Below are 23,534 nucleotides of genomic sequence, written 5' to 3' on the forward strand. Positions count from 1 at the left end.
CCCACATCCGAGTAGTAAAATATCCTAATCCTATTAGCAATCTCAGTGACTGCACTGACATTCCACACCTCAAGAGGAAGCCCCGATAATTTTTCCCATATGAAATTCCTCTGTGGCGTCTCAATGAAAGGGTTAAAACCAACCTTCCATCGTTTCATGATTACAAACCCTCTACCCTTCACCCACGGTACCTTCAATATCTTTTCTTCATCCTCAAAGCTCGGGAAATGGAAAACCACCCATCCATTGAAAAGAATAGTAATTTTGTGTATGTAGATTTGTAAATGGATGCCATCGCTCTTCCGCCCATGATTACATATGTTCACCCGAAATGTGTAAGTGATACCACCTCCCCACTAGTGCTTTGTTCCTCAGGCATTCTATGCTCTCCCAATATGCCCCTGCATCCAATACGAAAGGTGGTTCCCCCCTCACTGCTTGAAGTACATTCTTCTTTGACTTTGAAGAGTGCTTCCTCTCTAAGAAAAAAATTGCAAATGGTCGACAACCTCCTGCTTTGGATTAATATGGACGCAAGGATCCAGTCTCTGGTGAAGTTTCAATATGGCTTCCCATTCCACGAGGATAGTAGCCCCAATCAATTCCTCGAGTGATGGGAACATACAACCCTACATGTCCTCCAAATTTAAAATCTTCGAGACACTAAATTTGTGTGTGATGGAAGCGCATTTTAAGGAATTTTTTGAAGTCCTTTCACATAGAATTTTTTATGCAATCATATGTAGATTATTTATTTATAATAGAACTTGCAGCGTTTATTTTCTTGAAGGAAAAAAATGTAAGTTATTTATTAAGTTTGAGTTTATGATATTTTAAAAATTTAACATGAAATTATTGTGTTTTACAATTTTTTAAGAGTATTTATACAATATATCTTTTAAACTAATTTTTCATCACTTTATAATTTTATGTAAAAATTTATTACATTTTATAACATAATATTAAATATTAAATCAAGTTTTTTTATTAATATAAAATAAGATAAAAGATAAAATTATATAAAATAAAACAAATTTTATTAATAATTTATTAATTAGTATTAAATTATTAATAATATTTTATATATTATATATATGTTTTAAATTAACTATTTTTTTCCTTCATATTACATAATTTAAGTTGTTTTCCGTACGCGTATATATATATATATATATATATATATATATATATATATAGTGTAGCTATTTAAACTAAATGATCGGTAAGTTTCTAAATTTAAATTAAAAAGAAAAAAAATTGGATCATAAAAACTAACTTAGTTAAATTTTATTTTAAATTATCATTATTATTGTTATTATTTATAAAATGAATGAATATATAATATCCTTTTAAAAAATAGGGAACATGATTCTTCACTATGAAAATTCTTAATTTGCAAATAGACTTTGTTACAATATCATGACTTATCAATACTACATGCCAAATAAATCACAACTCACTTTATATGACATTTTCATAATTTATCAATTTAATTAAAATGAAATAATGGTATAACTACTTTGAAGCTAAATTTCAACTTTTGATTTGTGTATATTGCTATGAATATTCTATAATATTTAAGAGAAATTGAATCCTTGCCATCTATATCTTATAATTATTAATAATTAAATTAAAATTTTGGAAGAATCAACATAATAAAATACATTTTATTTATAAAATAGTTAATTTATATTTTTAAAATTAAATAAATCTTCAAAATTCCATAAAATTTTAAAACTTTGATTAAAAAAACACATAGAAGGTAATATTTTCATTTTATACATCAATCTTATTAAATTTTATTATTTTATTATTTTAAAATTAAATAAAATCATTTCCTTTTATTTAGGGATAATATCTATCTTCCAAAAAAAATACCTCATTATGTAAAATATTATCAAAATGAATTATGAGTAACTTTCACATTAATTTTTTTCAAGAAATATTTACGGTGAAAGACGTTCCTCTTTGAGAAGAACTCCTCTGGTTGCCACTCTACACTCCTCTGCACCATTAGATCCATTGTTAGATGATTAAGAGTTCTTCCACCATCAAATTCATTGTTTTATCTATCAATCGAATCTTGATGTGTGAAACCGTTCAACTTGTTGATCTTTATAATAGGTCATTAAGTTTGCTTATGCAATTTCCATTCATATTTTCAAGGGTCAGGAAGGTTTCATGCGCACTCGAGGGTTTGAATTCAATCTACCACAATCCATTTGTGAGATCTGAGCATTACGCGAGTTTTGGTTACAGAGTCTGGAACTACATGACAAATTCTTTATTTTTTCTTCGACGGTGATATGGATAAGCTCGATTGGTGTATCTGATACAAATGGGTGGGGTTTCTAGCTATTTTGTCATGGAAAATATAATAAGAGGGAAATATCCTCTTGGTATTCTCAAACTCGCTTTCTTTTTCCAATTCAACATTCCTTTACTCGCAGTCTACCTAAAATCATTCTAATCTACTATATTGTATTGCATTTCTAAGTTTTGGTTTTCAATTTGGAATTCTACTTAAAATCATTATGCTTTACTTTATTGTATTGCAATTAAGAGTTTTGGTTTTCAATATGGACGGAAATAATGATAAGTTCTCTTCAATGGACCCCTCATACAAAAGTTCGACAGAAAGCACTATCATTGTTCATCTTGCGTTGTTATGCACCACCATATCTCTGTTGGGGCTGGCTTTAGTCGTTCCATTGGAGAAAATTTGGAGGTCATCGTATGATCATATGGCCATAAGACGGGCTAATACTGACATGAATGATAAATCCATAAATGCACTCCCATGTCTCATTTATGGAAAATCTATTATTCCACAACTTACAACGGAGTGTGTTATCTACTTGCAATGGAGTTTCCACACTGCATGACAATTTCTTTGATTTTCTTTGACAACGATATGGATAAGCTTGGACGATGTAGTCAATAGAAGTGCGTGAGGTTTTTGTCACATGAATTTTAATAACAGGGAAATATCCTCTTGTTATCCTCAAACTCAGTTTGTTTTTCCAATCCAACATTCCTTTACTTTACAATCTACTTAAAATCATTCTACTGTATTATAATATATTTCATTTCTGAATTTTTGTTTTCAATTTGAACGGAAAGAATGAGTCCTCTTTGAAATCTTTGTCTCATGAGTCTTTTATGTCACACTGAGTAACAAACTCTACAGGATTTGGGCTTTTTTCGATGAATAAGGGACAAATGATTTAGATGTCGCCATCAATAAGTTCTCTTTAATGGACCCATCATACGAAAGGTCACAAGTGATTATTAGATCTCCTTCAACATAAATCATTATGGTTGTTCATCTTGTGTTGTTCTACGCCGCCATATCTCTGGCGGAGCCTTCAATCATTCCATGGGATGACATTTAGAGGTCATGGAATGATCATATGGCCAAAAGATGAGCTAACACTGGCATGAACACCAAATATAGTTAATAAAAACAAAACCATAAAGCGCACTCGTCTATCATTTATGGAAAATCTATTATGTCATAGCCTGCGACAGAGTGCATTATTTGCTTGGCAAAATCCATGGGAGGAGAAGATGTGAGTGTTGCTGAGATGCAACCATGGCTTCCACATGGAATGTGTAGACCCATGGCTTCATTCTCACTTTTATATCCCTACCTATAAACATTATCTTCATTTTTCGTTTAAATATGGGGCAGACAACATTTACCCACCAAATTGTATGTCCGAGAAGTGTAGACTCATCAAACGAGAGCTTTTCAGGAGATTGGCTCTATCATCGACTTAGATTGTGGGGATAATTGATAGATATGTGGTTGACCAAATTATACTTAGAGCGCACCTATGTTGAGTTTACTATGAAGGAAAACGATATCATTGTCAACATGTCAACCTATGGGTACCAAAAATATATAGCTAATAGTCATCAAATTTCGTTGATATTGACGTAACTAATATAGAAGCTATAGAAAAATCAAGACAAAATATCTTTGGATAAAGCAGAGTTGGAGTTTCAAATACTCTGTGCCTGTCAAAATAAATTGATGACTCTAATGATCGTTTTTTCAAGGTAACACGGAAATTTTATGAAAGATTTCAACTTTCCCAGTGTCTGAATTCAACAGTAATGATGATAATTGTACATTAAAGATAACTGAAAAATAAGTGAAACGACTATTTTATTAAATTCAAAACATTACCTTGATTGTCATTTTGTCTCTCATGGTGTCACTTGTATTGACTGTGTATAGAGGCTCAAATGGCCACCAAATTGTGTCTATGCCATTTTTTGATAAATTGACAATGTCTTCTCCCGTATTATGTAAAAGAAAATTTTTCTAAGTGTCCAAGCATTTTTTGTATTGATACGAAAAATTAGCAGTAGAAACGAATAATAAATTATGTGATGTAATTGATTCACTTTTAGATAAAATTTAGTGAAAACCATGTTCTAATATGTTTAATAACATTATTACTCATTAAATGTATTTAATTTATTTTTCTAAACAACTTTTTCATGTCTTTCTTTCTTGACATTTTTGATAATTTCTTTATCATTAAAAACATAAATAATTACTAGCCTAGATTCATGTTAACCCTGGACCTACCAAGCGCAAAAAGGGATCAAATCTCTCTTGAGATGCGAACATCTTTTAGAGTGAAAAGAATTTGATCCCTCTCGGCACGTAGTAGATCCCTAGTTAAGATGGATTTAAGATGGTATAATATATATGTAGTTGACATTGAAATGTTTGTTTTATATTTCACGCTGCCACACTAATATGTTAAAACATGCCCCCATCATATTTTTTATATGCATGAATTTAATTAATTTTAATATTAATATTTTTATGTCGTAAGGCGTTCCCCTTTAAGAAGAACTCCCCTAACTGCTACTTTGCACCCCTCTACACCGTCAGATCCATTATTAGACGATTGAGATTTCTTCCATTGTTAGATCCCATTGTTTTAACTTCCAACTGAATGTTGATGTGTGCAACTGTTCAACTTGTTGATATTTACAATAGTTCATTAATTCTCTTTCCATTCCCTTTAAATAAGCGGGTTGTTCATACAATTTTAATTCATATTTATGAGTGAGGAGGGTTTTAGGTGCACTCGAGGGATTGAATTCAATCTACCGCAACCCATTTATGAGATCTTAGCATTACACAAGGTTTGGTTACAGATTCTAAATCTCTGCAGACATGAGACCTCATGGTGAAAAGGTGGTCATAGGAAGTCCAAGTTTACAAATTTCATGTCCATGTCGTAGAAGGTCAGCTTGCAATTCCCAGTAGGAAGAATCGACAAGTTCCTTAAAGCCAGAAAGTATGCATGGCATGTGGGGGTTGGTGCACCAGTTTACCTTACCACCATTCTTGAATATCTGGCCACTGAGGTACTTTGAATTCCTACGCTCATGATGGCACTAAGGGGGTTTTGCATTTTGTTTTATGAGTAGATTATTTTTTGTTTTATGAGAGCCCTCAGGGGGTTGGTTTGTTTGCCAACAAACATTCTGCTAAGGCGTTTGTGTCACTGTGCAGGTCACGAGTTCAATCCTTGCTTTACTCGTGCTTCGTTCTTGGGGGATGGGCGGTTGAACTTGGGGGTTATAGTTGCATACAACGGGTATTGACCTCTTTGCCATGCCAGTATGAGAACTATCGTGTTACTGATTCCTTCAGATACAAAATAACAAAGAAAAAATGTTTTATGAGAGATTTTTAGGCTTTACTCGTGGCTTTATGATTTGGTGATGGTTACAATACAATGTTGTCCACTTTTAAATTTTCCTTTTGTTTTAAATTTCTTTTATATTATGGGATATGATTCATGTTAGAAATGTTTTAGCTAAATTTGATAACTTTGTGATATAAAAGGGTTAAGAATGCACATGTAGAATGTAGAAGAAATTTTTAATGATAAAATGTTAAGTATGTTTTTTATTTTTTAAATTATCAACCCAAGATATCAAGTTGAAAATAAATTATCAAACCAAAAATATCTATATAACATTATACTATCCAGTTGAAAATAAATTATAAACCAAAAATATTTATATAACATTATATTATACATGAATAATTGTAGCTCAATAAGAACTTCTAAAGGAAAACTGAAAGTAAATATTTTTATTGGATTGTGTGAATAATCAATATCTTCAACTATGTAGAGGGTTCTTCACTCTGTAACTATTGCAATGGTATCTTGCAATTGTCAATATAAATATATCATATATACAATAAGTTATAATACACATTAGATTTTTGGCCACCAGGAGATGTCAACCCTGTAATGTTGAGGGGGAAATGCAAAATACTAAAATAGTATGTTGCTTATGTGAGTGATATTCAAAATGTTTCTTTACATTTCATTGTTGAACTGGTAGAGAGATAGATATTGAATATTATCCACTGCAAAACACTAGTTTTCCATCAAAGTTGCATAGTTTACACCAAAAGTTATGAATAATTGTGAGTTGATGTCTCACTCATTCTCATTTTCATCTAATAGGTGAAATTGTTTGAAATTTGTAACGCTGTGATGCAAATTTATATTTGGAAAAATAGCCATCATGTTGTTCATGAATTAATGTTATTTTATTTAGTTTATTTGTTGTCATCTACTACCTGTGTTTCTTCAAAATCTAACAAATATTTACTATTGCAACTTAAAAGAGCATCTTTGAAGATTAAGAGGAAATCTATGTTAGAATATTATAGAATCTGTAAATCTGGCATAATGTAAGTGGTTTCTCTTTATCTTCTAGCTTTGAATAACATTTTGTTTACTTACTTTTATCTTCAATGCTATTTTATATGTTACAAATCATGATTCTTCTTGAATTTATGCCTTATCACGTTTCCATTGCAACATCTTGTGCAATTGCTAGTTTATTTATTAATAAATATATATGAGAAGGTTTTAATCAAGCTTTTGCAAAGAGAGTTTTAGCTATTTAAATAGTCATCTCCTTTTTACTTTATATATATATATATATATATATATATATATATATATATATATATATATATATATATATATATATATATAATGTTTTTCTTGAACATATGGTATTAATAAGCCATGGTATGGTCCATGATTTTATTGTAAAACATATTTACAAATTAAAAATTTCCATAATAAATGAAGGTGAATCTCTATTGTTAAAAATATAGTATTGTTACATGTTTTTGGATATATATATATATATGTTTAATTCATATATTAATCCTTTTTATAATTAATAACACAATAATAATAATTTAAAATAGAATTTTAATTTAGTTCATTTTGATGATTTTCTTAATTTTGATAATGTGTAGTGTATTATGAAACAAGTGTTGTAGGGAATTGTAGTCCTTGCTACTTAAGTGGATGCTATGCATTTAGAAGAAATGAAAATTGATATATGAAGTAGAAAAGTTATTTGTCTACTAAGGGATATGGACTTGCATTAATTTTTCGTATATTAAGTTGACACATTTACACTTTTGCTCCTACATGTTATTGCATTGAAGAAAACATAAAAAAATGGTAGGTAGTAACTCTTCGTAGGTATATTTATTTCCATCTTATTTCTATTCATTTTTTATGGAAATACTTTATTAAATTATGGTGGATCGTAAATGATGGTAAACAAGTTATTTACGTGAGTATAAACTATTTTCAAGGATTTTAATTATGAAGCTTAACAATGAAAAATCAAGTATCAACTATTTTCAAATATTTTAATTATAAAGCTTAACAATGAAAAATCATTGCACAAATATTTAAAAAGCATGGCATAAATATTGCAACTACATTAAATTATGGAAAAAAACTTGAGTCGGTTATTCACATGGCACAAAAGCTATACTTTCAAAATTATGTTCCAATCAAATGTTCGAAAAAAAAATCAATAGTATTGATATTTTTTTTTCAATGTTAAATATTATAGCTTGGAGTGATCAATGCTAAACTAATAATGGTCAATAGGAAAATCAAGAGATTACTATAGTCTTACCATAGCAAGGACTAATAAATATTTTGATGTTTATTAACATTTACAACTATATAATTTATATGATTATACTCATTTTTATTATATACCTATCATTCTAATAAAGCCTTCCTATTTTTTATTTTATATTAAAAAACCATATTCTTTCTATTTAATTAAACTTAGTTTAGGCCTTTAAATTGTAAATGAGCTTTTTGTTAATATAATTTTGTCCACGTCTTTGAGATTGCTTCTTTTCATATATTTAAATGCTTGTTAGACCATAGAAAGGTTTTAGGCCCTGGATCTCACCACTTACCGCTAGTAACTACTTCTTCATTCGCGCTGCTGAAGGAAAGACCGAAAAAAGTGGTTCAATGCATCATCCCGCCTCTTTGATGTACGCAGCTTGACGGAAAAGGAAGTGGTTCAATGAATTGTAACTAAAATTACACCAACAACCAATTTATACAAACTAGTTTGGAAGTTATATAGTTTCTTAGCGTTTTGATGAGCATTTTGGTATGAGAATCTGTGATCTGAAAAGGTTTTGATGAAACGGGTGATGTACTAGAATTCACCCCTTGGTTAATCTGTCACCTTTTTTGGTTTGTCATTTTAAGCGTAATGGAGTTTATTGGTTGTTTTGAGCATAAGTTCAAAGTAATATGGAGTGACCTTTTCAATTGTTCTTTTTGAATTGTTCCGTGGCTCTCTCGGTTGGAATTTTAGACACAACTTCAGCGATTTTTTTCAAAGCAAAATTTGTCCAAAAAATCTTCATTATTATTTTTCCGTAAATATTTAGTTCTTTAAAAACTTTATGCACAAATACAAGCTGGAATACAACAGCTAAATATTGTTCTTTAAAATCTTTATGCTCACATACAAGCTCGAATACAACAACTAAATATTGCACGGTGCCACAGCAGGTCTTACAGTGAAGAATAATACCAGAAATCGCTTTACTATGTTGTTCTATTAGTATAATTTAAGCATTTTCCAGAGTTGAATGATAACCTACAAAGTTAGAGCAGTTTGACTACTTTTACTTCAACTGGAGTTGAAAAATCGAAGTTTATGGAGGAGATGAATTTCCTGTGGTTTTCTATATTATAAATCTGAAAATTGATTGCCTCTTAGTTGATGTTCTTTAGAATTTTTGTAAATTTTCAAAGCTCATTCCAAAGTAGCTAAAAATTCTAATTATTTAACGCAAGAATGACTTTTTAAAATTTAGACGGTAGAAATCTTCTTCTTCTAAGTTTCAATTCAAAAATACTTAATCCAAAAACTAGAGAGAGTTTTCTAAATTCAAAGGTCAACATTAAAACTTGGAACGAAGTTTATAGTGAAGGAAAAAAAGTTATCTTTCGGATATCTACTGGAATTTGAGTCTTAGAACTCTGAAGTTTTTGAAATAATTAATAATGATCTTTTCTAGTTTTTTTATAAAAAATAGCGTACATCTGTTGTCATGTATAAATTTTATTCAATTTTATTTTTAGATGTGTAAAATAAAATTGAAATATTTAACATAGAACATTTTTTTTAATAGTGAATTTACTAACATTCTCTAATATAAAACATAATTTCTTATTTTTAGTATAAGAAGTGAAAAATACAGTGAAAAACACATTTATTTCATAGCGTAGCACAAAGTTTAGGCTTCAAAAAACAAATTTTTCAATTAAAAAAATCAAAATACTATACACAACTAAGAGGAATATTAAAAAAGGCCTTGCATTGAAGCTTGAAACAAAAATAGGGTAATTACAAAAGAAATATTAGTGAGTAAAAAGACAATGGTTGTAAAATTGCACAAATATGTTATTTATGCATAAAAATCAAAGATATATAGGGCATATTTATTTATTTATTAAAATGAAAATTATTGATGTTCATGAGACTTTATGTAGATTTTCATAGCTTGTTCGAAGGTAGCTAAAAGAAAAAAAAAAGTTATTTACTTAAAATTCTGATATCCATTGCTCTGGAATTTCAGCGTTAGAATTCTGAAGTTTTTGAAATAATTTATAACTTTTTTTTGTTTTATAATAAATAGTATATATTTGTTGTGACATATAAATTTTATTATTTTTTTAGATGGGTATAAAATCAAATTGAAATATGTAATATAGAACCAAAAAATCTTAAAAATAGTAAATTTATTAATATTTATTTACCTTTCTCTTAATTTAGTCTCTTCAATACTCACATTATTGGGAGCAGAGATCAATTTACCTTCAATTTAGTCCCATCAATACCCACGTTATTGGGAGAAGAGATCAATTTGCTTTCAATTTAGTCCCTTCAATACCCATGTTATTGGGGGCAGAGATAAATTTATTTTCCCTCAATTTAGTAATCCCTTCAATACCCACATTATTGGGGGCAGAGATAAATTTATTTTCCCTCAATTTAGTCCCTTCAATACCCATGTTATTAGGGTCATAGATAAATTTATTTTCCCTCAATTTAGTTCTTTCAATAACCATATTATTAGGGTCATAAATCAATTTACTTTCTATCAATTTAGTTGCTTCAATACCCACATTAGAGGAGTATGTAAAAGAATTTTTCCTGAGGGTTAACGTAATGGGTGAAAACAAAAACAATTATGAATTAGTTTGAAATTAAAAAAAAAGAAATATTAACTTACGAAGTAAGTTCATTATGAAAACTAAAAACATGTAGTCCAAGAAAAACAACCCTTACCAAAAAAACAAGGGGATTGTGGATTCACCTTACTTCGCTGCAATCTTTTATTACCCTAATGCATAAAACAATAGGGTAGCAATGTAATGAGAGGTGTTTTTCCAAGCCCGAGGGAGCGTTGAGAATTGGGTTTCATTCCAAGCTCCATTCATGCAAAATCAACCAATGGACAAATGTTTAGAATCTTCATTATTAATTTGGTTTCATTCCAAGCTCCATTTATGTAGAATCGACCAATGGACAAATGGTTGGAATCTTCATTAATTTCATGTTGGTTTTAAGGAAAGTTGGTTGAATAAAAACCATGTAGTGGATGAATAGGCTCACCATTTTTTCAGTGGATGAACTCATGGATCAAAGACCTCTCGTTAAATCTTCGAGAGTTGATAGCGTATTTTTGTAAAAGAAGAATTATTCTCCTATGAAATCTACTCCAACGCTGGGTATGAGGTTGTTTGTTGAATTTAGTTTAACTGTAAATTTTTTTGTTGAATTTAATTTAATTGTATATCTCGCATCAGAGTTATTTAGATACCTTTAGCCATCGTGCATGTATAGGGTTAATTAGCTACATTCAACCATTGTGTATGTACATTGTCATTGATTTTAACCTGGTTTGTATATATGATATATATACTCTTTTTTTTAGAGTTGTTTGGGATGTATATGGGTTTTTTGAAAAATTCCAAGTTAATCTCTCATCCATTCATTCATGATATTTAATATGATTTTTCTTTCCAAGTCTTACTGGAAAATTTACTCTTTTTTTAGAGTTGTTTGGGATGTATATGGGTTTTTGAAAAATTCCAAGTTAGTCACTCATTCATTCATTCATGATGTTTAATATAATTACTCTTTTTTTAGAGTTGTTTGGGATGTATATGGGGTATTTGAAAAAATCCAAGTTAGTCTCTCATCCATTCATTCATGATGTTTAATATAATTTGGCTTTCCAAGTCTTATTGGAAATTTTACTCTTTTTTGAGAGTTGTTTGGGATGTATATGACTTTTTTGAAAAATTCCAAGTTAGTCTCTCATCCATTGAGGTTTTTGAAAAATTCCAAGTTAGTCTCTCATCCATTCATTCATGATGTTTAATATAATTTGGCTTTCAAAGTCTTAATGGAGATTTCTCTCTCCTAAAGACGTTGGTGAAGATAGTAAGTATTCAATGATTAAAGAGGGTTACAATAACCCAATCCACCTGTTGGGGATCATCGATATTAATTCACTACTCTTTATCTGCTGGATGATTTCATAAATATTGGAAATAAGGTTGGTACTCAAAACTTGGTCTCAATATAATGAATTAGACTATAAGCTGTCATGTGAGTATTCATGCTTATACATTCATGAGGGATAGCTGCAACAAAATATATCCAAGGCTTGAAAGGCCTATAAAATATTAAACTAAATTAATATCTGCAATGAAAATACATTGCAAGCGACAAAGGAAAAAATTCTCGAAGCAATGGAAGGACACATATTGGGAGTTGCTGAGCTAGTATGACATTATAGCAAGGAAAAGTTTACAAACTTCTCTATTGGGTATGCTATGGATATTGTGGAAAAAATGCCCACTTTGGATCCTAGTCAAATATATTGTCACTTTCGTTTACCTACTCATTCTTTTCCTAAATCATCAATAAACACACCATTACTACTTTTTTTGAACTTCATTCCATATTTGATGGTATCTTTTCCATTTTGCACAATGTAGAAGTTTTAATTCAAGCATGAAGAAATCTTTGTGGAGTGTGATTATTTTATTTTGTCTTTATTCCGGTTTATGAAAGATGCATCCATGGAACTTTCGATCATATGTTTTTTTTGTGTCTTTCAATTCATAGAGAATAAGTGCAAAGGATCTACTTGATGCTAAAAAAATTTGGATAGATCTTGTCCCTTGCATTTAGTAGGTTGGTTTTATTTAAGTATATATGCATTAGTTTTTGTTCTGTTAGAATTAAATTTCCATTCAAGTTTAATTCTAGTTTTGGAGGACTAAATATTTCGCCCCATAATATAGAAATCAAATATTGATTTTTTGATGCCTTATTTTTTATGTTGCAAATCGCCAAGGTATGATCCATCACATGATTTTCGAACAAAGAGGAAATGGCAACAACTGAGGCAACATGATGAAATGACCAAGAGATAGAAAATTCACAACATCCTGCAGAGTAAGATGTTAGACTACCTCCTATATAAACAAGTAGACAATGCCATCTTCCACTAAGGCCAGATCTAAATCGACCTCCTCAGTATCCAGTCACACCTAGTAATTATGTGGGAAGACATGGGGGGGTGAATAGAATCCTACCGACCTCGTATTTTTGCCAAGATTTTAGAAAAGAGAAACATTGAAGATGTCCTTATGAGTGTGGGCTCTGGTATGCCTATCTCTACATCAATTCCCGCTATAATTGAATGCACAGTTTGATGCATGTATGGGTGTACATTAAGTTGGTAGTTTATTTTAGTAAACACGAATTTTGATGGTTGTGATGCAGGAGGTGGTGGTGCTTCTTCATTTTTGTAGTTGCTCCTTCTAGTGGTGGCGGTACTCCTACCACTACCACTCTTGCCCTTACAGTTGAAGAGAAAGAGGTCAATCTTTTGTTATAAAACATATAATTATAATTTTCCTTGAGACTTGGCCTTGGCATTGCTTTGACTACTTTGAACTTTCCATTTACTCTTTCTTACAAAATTTGGGTAGTGTTGTTGGTAGTTGATTAGGTTAATGTGTTTTTGATACCACTTGTTTCTTCAACAAGAGGAACCCAAAGATGAGAGTGATTAAATCTTACTATAACAAAGCCTATCATTACATTAAGAATCTCGATGGTAAAATGGTGATGAATTTTCATGATTAAGAATTTTGTTTCTTGTTATATGTGTGTGTGTGTGTGTGTGTTTCTTTTTATAATTAATAATAATAATTTAAAATAAAGTTATAATTGAACTTATCTTCTAATCAAACAGAATCAATTTAATTCATCTTCTAAGCGAGAATAAATGTAGTTGTTAATTTTTTAGATTTTATTATGCACCTTGCTAAATTGCAGATTATTAGCATATCGTTGTGGATATTTTTGTGACATTTGTATTATATCTTGTATCATTTGTGACATTTGTATTATATCCTATATCAGCATTTTGTTTGTTCTTCATGATGCAGAAAATTCTGCCAATGCTTTCTGTGACATTTGTATTATATCTTGTATTAGAATTTTGTTCTTCATGAAATCTGGCCAATGCTAAACGTACTCATCTTCAATTGAAAAATTAATGAATAATCATATTCAAATTGTCAAACACTTTGAATTTTTATTCTAGTTAAAGCTCAAAGAAAAGATTACGAGAAGTCAAATGAAAGGTTCTGAGTTTCAATCCCATGGCGAGCCACTAATGAAAGGTTTTGAGTTTCAATCACATGGCACTGAGTTGATATTATGTTGCCTTCATTTTTAAAGAAAGAAATGGAAATAATAGATAATGGTAAATGTTAATCACCTTAATGTCTAAATAAATATACATAATAGATGAATATATCCTTTAATTTAATGATTATATTTTTCAACAACCTTACTCAAAACTACATAGTAAATAAGTATACATAATAGAAGAATATATGTTTTTCTATGAGTATTATGTATTATGAGTATTGATTGGCCTATATTGGTTAATTTTAATGGACTACTCTTTCTAGAACTCGCCATATACAGAATGCTCACAGGAACTCATGGGATATAGATGCAAGTGCCCAATCTATGTATAAAGAATCATTCATAAAGTTGTGATGCAATTTGAAATGTGGAAATATCACCATCATGTTTTTCACATCTTAGAAGATCAAGAGCCAATCTTTGTTACAAGAATTATATTATCTATAAACTTCACATAATGTAAATAATTTAGCTTTATCTTCCACTTTTGCATGCAATTTTTTTATTATTAATTCTTATTTTAAATGATCATTTACATGTTAAGATTGTTCCTCAATTTATACCTTAGAGTGTTTCCTTTGCAACATCTGGTGCAAATGCTAGTTATATTGAAGGTGTTAACTTTATAAAGTTGGTCGGGAAAACACTATTCATCCCAACCAATCCCGAAGGTCCATTTTTGTTCTCTTTCTTCTTATTAAAATTTAATGAGTGGAAAAATATTTCCGTGTTCATACAAGCGAGTGATGAAAATGGTTCCCGTGTTTGTACACATGAGCGAAGAAAAAAATTAATCTCACTGGTACGGCTGATTTGGGCACGCATTGTATATCTCTTAAAGCCAATGGTCGTCATTAGTACTGCTACTGGAATTGCAGCCAATGTGTAGAGCAATATTTTGAATGACCTTTGAAACAAAGTTGCATGATTTATTTGCCTCAAGCTGTCACTCAAATGGAAGATCGGGCTCAACATTTGGACAATGTAATACATGGTATAAAAGAGAAGCTTGCTCAAGAACAAAATCCCCTTAAAATAATTAAGGCTTGGCTAGACAAGGCAGGAAAGGCCATCGAAAGTTTGAGATCTATTGGCAACGAGTACCAGCAACAAAGAAATTGTCTCAATTGCTGCCCAAACTGCTTCTCCCACTACACAATCAATAAACATGTTAGAGATTGGAAGGTGAAATTTTCTCAACTCTACTCAGAGAATGTGGTCAATTTTCCTCCCAACGGAGAATACAGTGAGCTTATTTTGCCGACCCAGATACCGATCTAGACCCTAAAGTTATTCGGAAATATAGAAGTTGCACAGTTGGAGCTTGAGAGGTGGTTAATTAAAGACATCAACATTCAATTTGTTGGTGTGTGGGGCATGTGCAGTATCCTGGTTCGTTGTGACGTTGTTGATATTGAAATATTAAATGCACAAATCGATCACTCACTCATTTGGTGAAGGGAGAGGTGGAGAACAATATAAACTGTTTCAACCAAAAAAATAATGAAGACATATATTTTTTAATAATATTTAATGAACAAAGGGAAGATGAAGTCACAACTCGTAGATCGAGGGTGAGGGAGATCCATGTTTTGAAAGAAAACAACGAATTTGTCATGCTTGAGAATGATGGGCTTAGGAGACACGTGCTGCTATACAAAGGTTTTCAACCCATCTTGAACATGGGTGATTTTTGGTGCACAAACTGAAAATTTCTCTCAAATGGATCTTCTCCTCTTCGGACAGCTTCTATGTGAAACATTTCATACCACCTCATTTTCTCCACAGATCCTATTGATTTATCTTGAATCTGAATGCATGAGACACTTGTCGTCTCTATCACTAATTAGGGATCTCAAAACTGGATCTCAATTCATCTATGAGAAGCTCCTCGTTGACATTTTTCCACACATAAAAAGTTGCTTTCTATTATATAAAGAGAAAGTACATGTATGAGAGAAATTAATTTCTCAATCACTAGAATATCATTGTCCTATCAGTCCTGTTTTCATAGTTCTTAGACAAAATTTCAAAAACCCGTTGATGAAAATATGAATCATCATAAGCCAAGACAAAAAAGACATTATAAGATAGTAAACCTGTTAGACAAAGAAAATAATGGATGATTTCTAAACAATGGGAAAGACAGTGATCCCTACAGACAACAAAAAAAAAGTAACCATTAAATTATAATGAATCCATCCCCTTTCAGAACGCCATTCTCAAGTTGCTGGAAGATTATACGACCGGGCTCTGAGTTGCATCCCTTTTTCAAGAGGAAATCGACTTCGTTATTTTGGATCCGATAGATATGCATAATAGATAAATATTGGAACTCTATTAATAGGGCTTTGATTCGGTGCTTCCATGGATCAAGAGCTGAAGAGTTTAATAAGCCCTGTCATTTTCCCAATCTATAACTGATCGATTTGGAATCTCCAAATACAATGAGATACCTCAGACCAAGCCAAGATGCACAATGAAGGACCCCTAAAGAGCAAGAAGTTTAGCCTAAGTGCTGGATCCCAAGCCATAGTGCCAATGAAATCTATAAGAGAGCTCAGGTCCAATATGAATGGCCATACCATATCCACAAAAATCAAAGGATGAAGCACCGTCAAAAACACCTACAGGATAGGCAGACCAAAGGTTTCCAAGAGGGAGAGGACTTTTATGAATAGGGGGCAATAAGACAGAGAATTTTGAATAATATGTTAAGATGCTACAACATGTCCTCCAATGTTCGACAACACTTCATCAAATATGAAGGTGTTTCTAGACTTCCATATGCCCCATATGATAAATAAGTCCAAAGTAAGATGGGGTTTGTGATCTACAATCCACTAGTTGAGGCAAGAATCGATGTGGGAAAGAGAACATGTGGAAGGGTTTCGAATTGAAATATGCACCTACTGACTTTTCTTATTCAATTAAGTGATCGACATCAACTTATTTGTCACAAATATCTGAGGTTTTCATCTTAATCCTTTTGTGTATTTTTCTTAAACTCAGATTAAAATTGTTTGTCCACTATATTTTTAAATACAAACTCTTGAGAAACCTAACGTAACCCAAAAACCAAATTAAATCATTCAAACACCAACTTATTACAAGCCTCTCCCCATAACCTCAAAAAGGTGACTATTAGGGCCCTCGTCAAAGATGCCCTCATACACACACACCATTACTAGAAAGAATTAGCACAAAGTAAACAAATGTCAGTTAGATTTTACATATCGGTGAGGATTGACAACTATTTATATCATTTCTAACATGACAACACAAGTGTGTACTTGTTCTCTTTCCAATTTATCTAATATTGAAAAATTCAATGCACTATATTTCTCTATCCTCTACAACTCGATATAGATGATAAATGTCAAATCGACGATTAGTAACAAATAAAGTCATCAATATTTTTGTGTAACTAGTAATGTATTTCTATTTATATGTATCAGTAGTGTGCGTAACAAGAAGAAAAGAATCATTGGTTCTTTGCTTGGCTAGAGAACCTATTGGGCGGATATGAATGGAACATCAATAGTGTGTTTTGAGCACTTCCTTATCCAAAATAATATTGGTAATTGATGGATACAGGGAAAACACGTTTATGAGGATAACTAGTAGCTTGAAAAAAATTTCACTCTCCACAGGTGTTGCTTTTGTAACTGTTGGAAGAATCACCGCACCTCTATGGAATCCGTAATTTCCACCCTGGGGATCCTAGTTACTGGTTTGGAATGTTTACCAACACCTGCGGGTTTTGGTATAATTGCAAACCTCCACATGGTATCAGAGCTTGGACCTAGGTGCGATTCCCCCGAGTTGCGTTTGAGGTGGGGTGTTGGAAGAATCACCGCACCTCTCTGGAATCCGTAATTTCCACCCTGGGGATCCTAGTTATTGGTTTGGAATGTTTACCAACAACTGCGGGTTTTGGTGTAATGGAAAACCTCCACAGTAATATCCTTCCAACTTTTCAATTTTGTGGGGGTGGAGGTTTTCAACATCAACATTCGAGTTATCCATGTGTGTGCAAATGAGAGTGCATAAGATCATCATCCTAAAATTGTTGTCTGAGGAGGAGACTTGACAACTATTTGGTAGCCTTTGGAATGGGAATGTTCCATAGAAAATACAAAACATTGCCAAGAAAATAGCAGGGGAGTGCAAAGGTTTGAAATTTTAAAGATGGTTTTTTTTGGGGGTTTTAAATATATTTGATGGTAATTGATGTTTTCTAAAAACATATTTGAGGGTATTCAAACTTTATGAGTGACTTGTTTGTGGCATATATAATTTTTTCAAAATTTTTATTCCTTCAATGTATTTTTGCATTTTTAGAGGTAATTACTAGTTAATATACTCTTATGCCTTCTTTATCGGGATCTATAATATTATTTTATTATAATATTTCATATCAGCTCAATGTACAACGGAAATGATATATAAAAATAAATTTTTATAACTTTTATTATTATTATATGTTTTTTGGTTTAACAAGTGTAACATAGTAGCTAGTGTTTGCCACTTATTTTAAATAATATTAAATTAAAGTAACAAACAATAAAGATATAATAGAAATTGATTGATTTTGTGCAAAAATATGTCTTGCAGTGAATTGTATCATAAATGGAGATAAAGTAGTATTCTTAGTGTGCCCTAAGCATAAAATTATTTGATTAACTAATTAATAAATTTACTTAATTTAATAATGTTATGAAATAATTTTTATTGAATTATTATTATTTTATGAGTTTTATTTTAATTTAGTAATGTTATAAATTAATTTATTTATATTTTAATGTTTACTAAATTATTATTTAATTAATTTAATTTAATATAGTAAAATAAAAAATTAATTCTATTGTTTGGTTTTAAAAAAAAATCCATATAATTTTTATGTCCATGAAAGCAGGGAAAATTTTAAGGATGGAAATTCATCTTAAATTTTAGAAATTTTGGCGAATCCCACTAGTCCATAATATAAAATCTATAAAATGTTTGGAGATATTTTTGTAAAAATATTCAAATTTATAGTATTTTTATATAGTCTATATATAATTTTTTGGCGATTTTTAGGGTAAAATAATTTCATTCTATAAAATTTGGGCGAATCACTTTTACAAAAAAATGGAAATTAACGAATCTTTTTTTTTGGAAAAAGTATAAAAATTAAGCCATGGGGGCATATTAGCCCTAAAATTTTCCATACATGAAAATGGATTTATCTATGTGAATATCCCGCACACAATGATATAAGGGCCAACAAAACTCAACCAAATTCTGGAAAATGAGATGAATTAGGAAGGGTAAACTTGGATTAACTTGTCAACAACAATTTAGTGAAAAGTGTAGAATTTTTCTACAAATCAGCTAGCTCTGATACCATTTAGAACTTTTTCTACAAATCAACTAACCCCGATACCATGTAGAAATTTCCCACCTGTAGATCACCTGGTAATGCAATGTACTAAAACAAAACACTTGATCTACTTCTACAAACAATTTAGTAGAAGCTTAATCAACCATGAGCAACATCAATAAGAACACATATAATTGATAAGAAGGAATCAATCACACATAACACAGAAGAATTTATTTGGGAAAAGCACCAGCCTAAAACCCCATCTCTATATTATCAATCAAGTGGAAATATTGTCTGGATTACACAAAGCCTTAGCTTGGAAGCTATCCAGCTCTCAGTACAATCCCTCTGCTGCTCATAGATAGTCAAAGGCTTCTCACAAACCTTCTCTTTTGCCCCCCAAGCCTCCTATTTCCTTGGGGTCCAGTGATGTCACATGTGTGAATTGGCCTCTTCACACACTTACTAACCTCTGATCTAACTGCACAAACCTGAAGGAGATAAATCCTCATCATGGATGAGCTTCCTTTACAGGAAAAATATTCCTCTAACTGATAGTACACTATCCCACATCTGATCTCAACTGGGTCTCATACAAAACTGACATGCATCAGTTATCCATGAGTGAATACACAATTATCTGAAAATAATAGTTGTCACATGCATGCAAGCATCAACAAACTGTATCTCATTAATTTAACTTGTTAAATTAATCTAACTGAACTTGACTAAGTTAAATTAAGTTAAATGATCCTCTCAATATAGAACTCATCCTTAATTCCTCAATCAGTGGAGCAAATTAATGACACATTTCCCAATTAGTGGAGAAATAATTGCATGTTCTCACAAAGACTTCAAGTTTGCTTTTCCTTAACTAATTAACTCATTGAGAATTAATTAATTAATATTTCAAACTGCTGTTAAGACCAAATTCATTTTTACTTTCTATAGTTAGACCAGGGACTGCTAAAAATAGGAAAGGACCCAGAAATGCTATTTTTAGAAAATTCTATTTTTAGTAGTTTCACCTATCACCAAAGGTGGACAAAATGCTCAATGGCCAAACTGCTATTTTTAGAATTGATATTTTTAGGAGTTCTATTTTTAGCACTTTCTAAATTTAGCATTTCTTGTTACACACTTTTCAACACTCCCTCTCAACAAGAAAGTCTCCCTCTCAAACCCGATCCTGTAACTCTGGAATGTTCTGCATGCAACACATCCACCAGGTCCACTTGCTCCAACAACTCTTGGAACAAAAAACACTTCCAACTGACCACTTTTTTGGGCTAGAAACATACTCTGATGCTGAAGCTCTACTTGCTGCTGACAAGTTCTCCCTCTCTGACATATGTGCTATTGCAACATCTCCATGCATCTTGCACCATTGCACACCTCTCTGTGCCACCTAGCACTGTGCAACACACTTGTGCCTCTCGCATTGTTGCAGCCTACATGCTTTGCACTGTCCTGGGATTCCTTGCACTGTAGCTCTCTCTGCCACTCCATCCGCATCTATCTCTACCCAATTAGTCAGTTCCTGCTACTCCACATCGGGCGTCCCATAGCAAAGTCGAATCAAAGAGGTTGGGTACCTTAGGGATCCTGCCCCTCCTCCTTGGGACAATCACTCCACATCGCCCCACCTCCTACCTTGAGGTATGGCTGCATGTGATCCCTCTGCCCACTTGGCTCGAAGTTTCCCCTACTGGAGGTCTCTGCATGAGTAGATGTCTCTACTTGATCTCCTCTCAACTTCCCCTATTGTGGCTGCTCCACAACCTCCTGAAGCTGCTGCACCAATCGTGGCTCCTCCATAATTGTCTAAGACTTCTTCTGGTGCTACATGTTGAGAGGTAATATACTCTCCCTCTCAACCACCAAGTCTCTAACCTTTGCCTTCCTCCTCAAGGCCTTGCATGCATCTTGTACCTCAAGTGCATCTTGTTGAAAAGTGTGCAAAAAGAAATGATAAATTTAGAAAGTGCTAAAAATAGAAATCCTAAAAATAGCATTTCTAAAAATAGCAGTTTGGCCAATGAGCATTTTGGCTGCCTTGGGTGAGAGGTGAAACAGTGACTAAAAGTAGAATCTTGTAAACATAAAATTTCTGGGTCCATTCTTATTTTTAGCAGTACTTGGTCTAACTATAGGAAGTAAAAACAAATTTGGTCTTAACAATAGTTTCGAATATTAATTAATTAATTCTCCAAGAGTTAATTAGTTAAAAAAAGCAAACTTGAAGTCTTTGTGAGAACATGCAATTATTTCTCCACTAATTGGGGAATGTGTCCTTGATTTGCTCCATTGATTGAGGAATTAAGGATGAAATCTATATTGAGAGGATCACTTGACTTAGTTTAACTTAGTCAAGTTCAGTTAGATTAATTTAACAAGTTGCTAAATTAATGAGATATAATTTGTTGATGCTTGCATGCATGTGACAACTGTTATTTTTAGATAATTGTGTATTCACTCATGTATAACTGATGCATGCCATTTTTGTCAGAGACCCAATTGAGATTAGATGTGGGATAGTGTACTATTAGTTGGATGAATATTTTTCCTATAAAGGAAGCTCATCCATGATGAGGATTTATCTCCTTCAGGTTTGTGCAGTTAGATCAGAGGCTAGTGAGTGTGTGAAGAGGGCAATTCACACATGTGACATCACTGGACTCCAAGGAAACTGCACAAGGAAATATGAGGCTTGGAGGGTAGAGGAGAAGGTTTGTGAGAAGCCTTTGATTGTCTATGAACAGTAGAGGGATTGTACTGAGAGCTGGATAGTTTCCAAGATAAGGCTTTGTGTAATCCGGACTATATTTCCACTTGATTGATAATATAGAGATGAGGTTTTAGGCTGGTGCTTTTCCCAGATAAATTCTTCTGTGTTATGCGTGATTGATTCCTTCTTATCAGTTATATGTGTTCTTATTGATGTTACTCATGGTTGATTAAGCTTCCACTAAATTGTTTGTAGAAGTAGATCAAGTGTTTTGCTTTAGTACATTGCATTACTAGGTATCTACAGGTGGGAAATTTCTACATGGTATCAGAGCTAGCTAATTTGTAGAATAAGTTTTACATGGTATCAGAGCACAGGTGATTGATGCGGGAGCATCCAACTCAAAAGGAATTATTGTAAATAATAGACATAGGGGTCATTAGTTTCCTAAATTCCAAGTTAATTAGATATTCTCAAATAAAATTAGGAGAGCTTTTAGGCATAAAAGGGATGGATATGGACATTAAGTGATAAGGATAGCTTTTCTATTTTAGAATAGGAAAAAGATGGAAAAAGACAAAAAGATGCTTTTACCATATGTATGCATTGCATGAGCTTTAGTTAGGATTTTTAGAGCATGCTAAGTTAATAAATTAAGAAGCCTCCAAGGCATTAGGCAGAGGAGAGTGTAGGGAGTGAGTGTGAAGAGTGATCAAGGATTCTCCTTGGGAGCCTTCGGGCAGTTGTAAAAGGGCCATAGATTTGTATATCTGGCCATTAAAAGAACCTCTATGTGAATGCTTGTTTTATGTAAATATGAACATGGTGATTTCAGTTCTGTATGGGTATATCGGCGCTTAAACAACTGTGAGATATGGCTATGCATGTGGTGGCAGAAATTGATATCATATAACTTGAATTGGCATAATGGTGATTATTTTCCAATGCGTAATTACTGTGATAACTTGATGTTTTAAAATGTGAAAACCGTGTGAAGTGCGGGTGGTTAATCCAATTGTGCTTGTATGAACTGCGCTTGCATATTTTCCAATACACAAGGTGTGTAATAGCTCTTGACTGTGTGTTAATCCGATTGTGGAGGTTTTCAATGCACAATTAGCGTATGGCCTAACTATGGAGGCGTGGCATCATTAGTAAGGAAGCGGCCCGTTGGTTGTTTGAACTCATCATTCCGATTGAGATCATACCAGCGTCAAGGATTGCGCAACAGGGGCCGAGGACCAGAGTTCGGGGAGCTATATAATATAAATTACAACCGTATAG

Source organism: Pinus tabuliformis, chromosome 5_1 (assembly GCF_031772625.1).
Source record: "Pinus tabuliformis cultivar Carrire ecotype Pingquan chromosome 5_1, CPIR1, whole genome shotgun sequence".
NCBI classification, from domain to species: Eukaryota; Viridiplantae; Streptophyta; class Pinopsida; order Pinales; family Pinaceae; genus Pinus; species Pinus tabuliformis.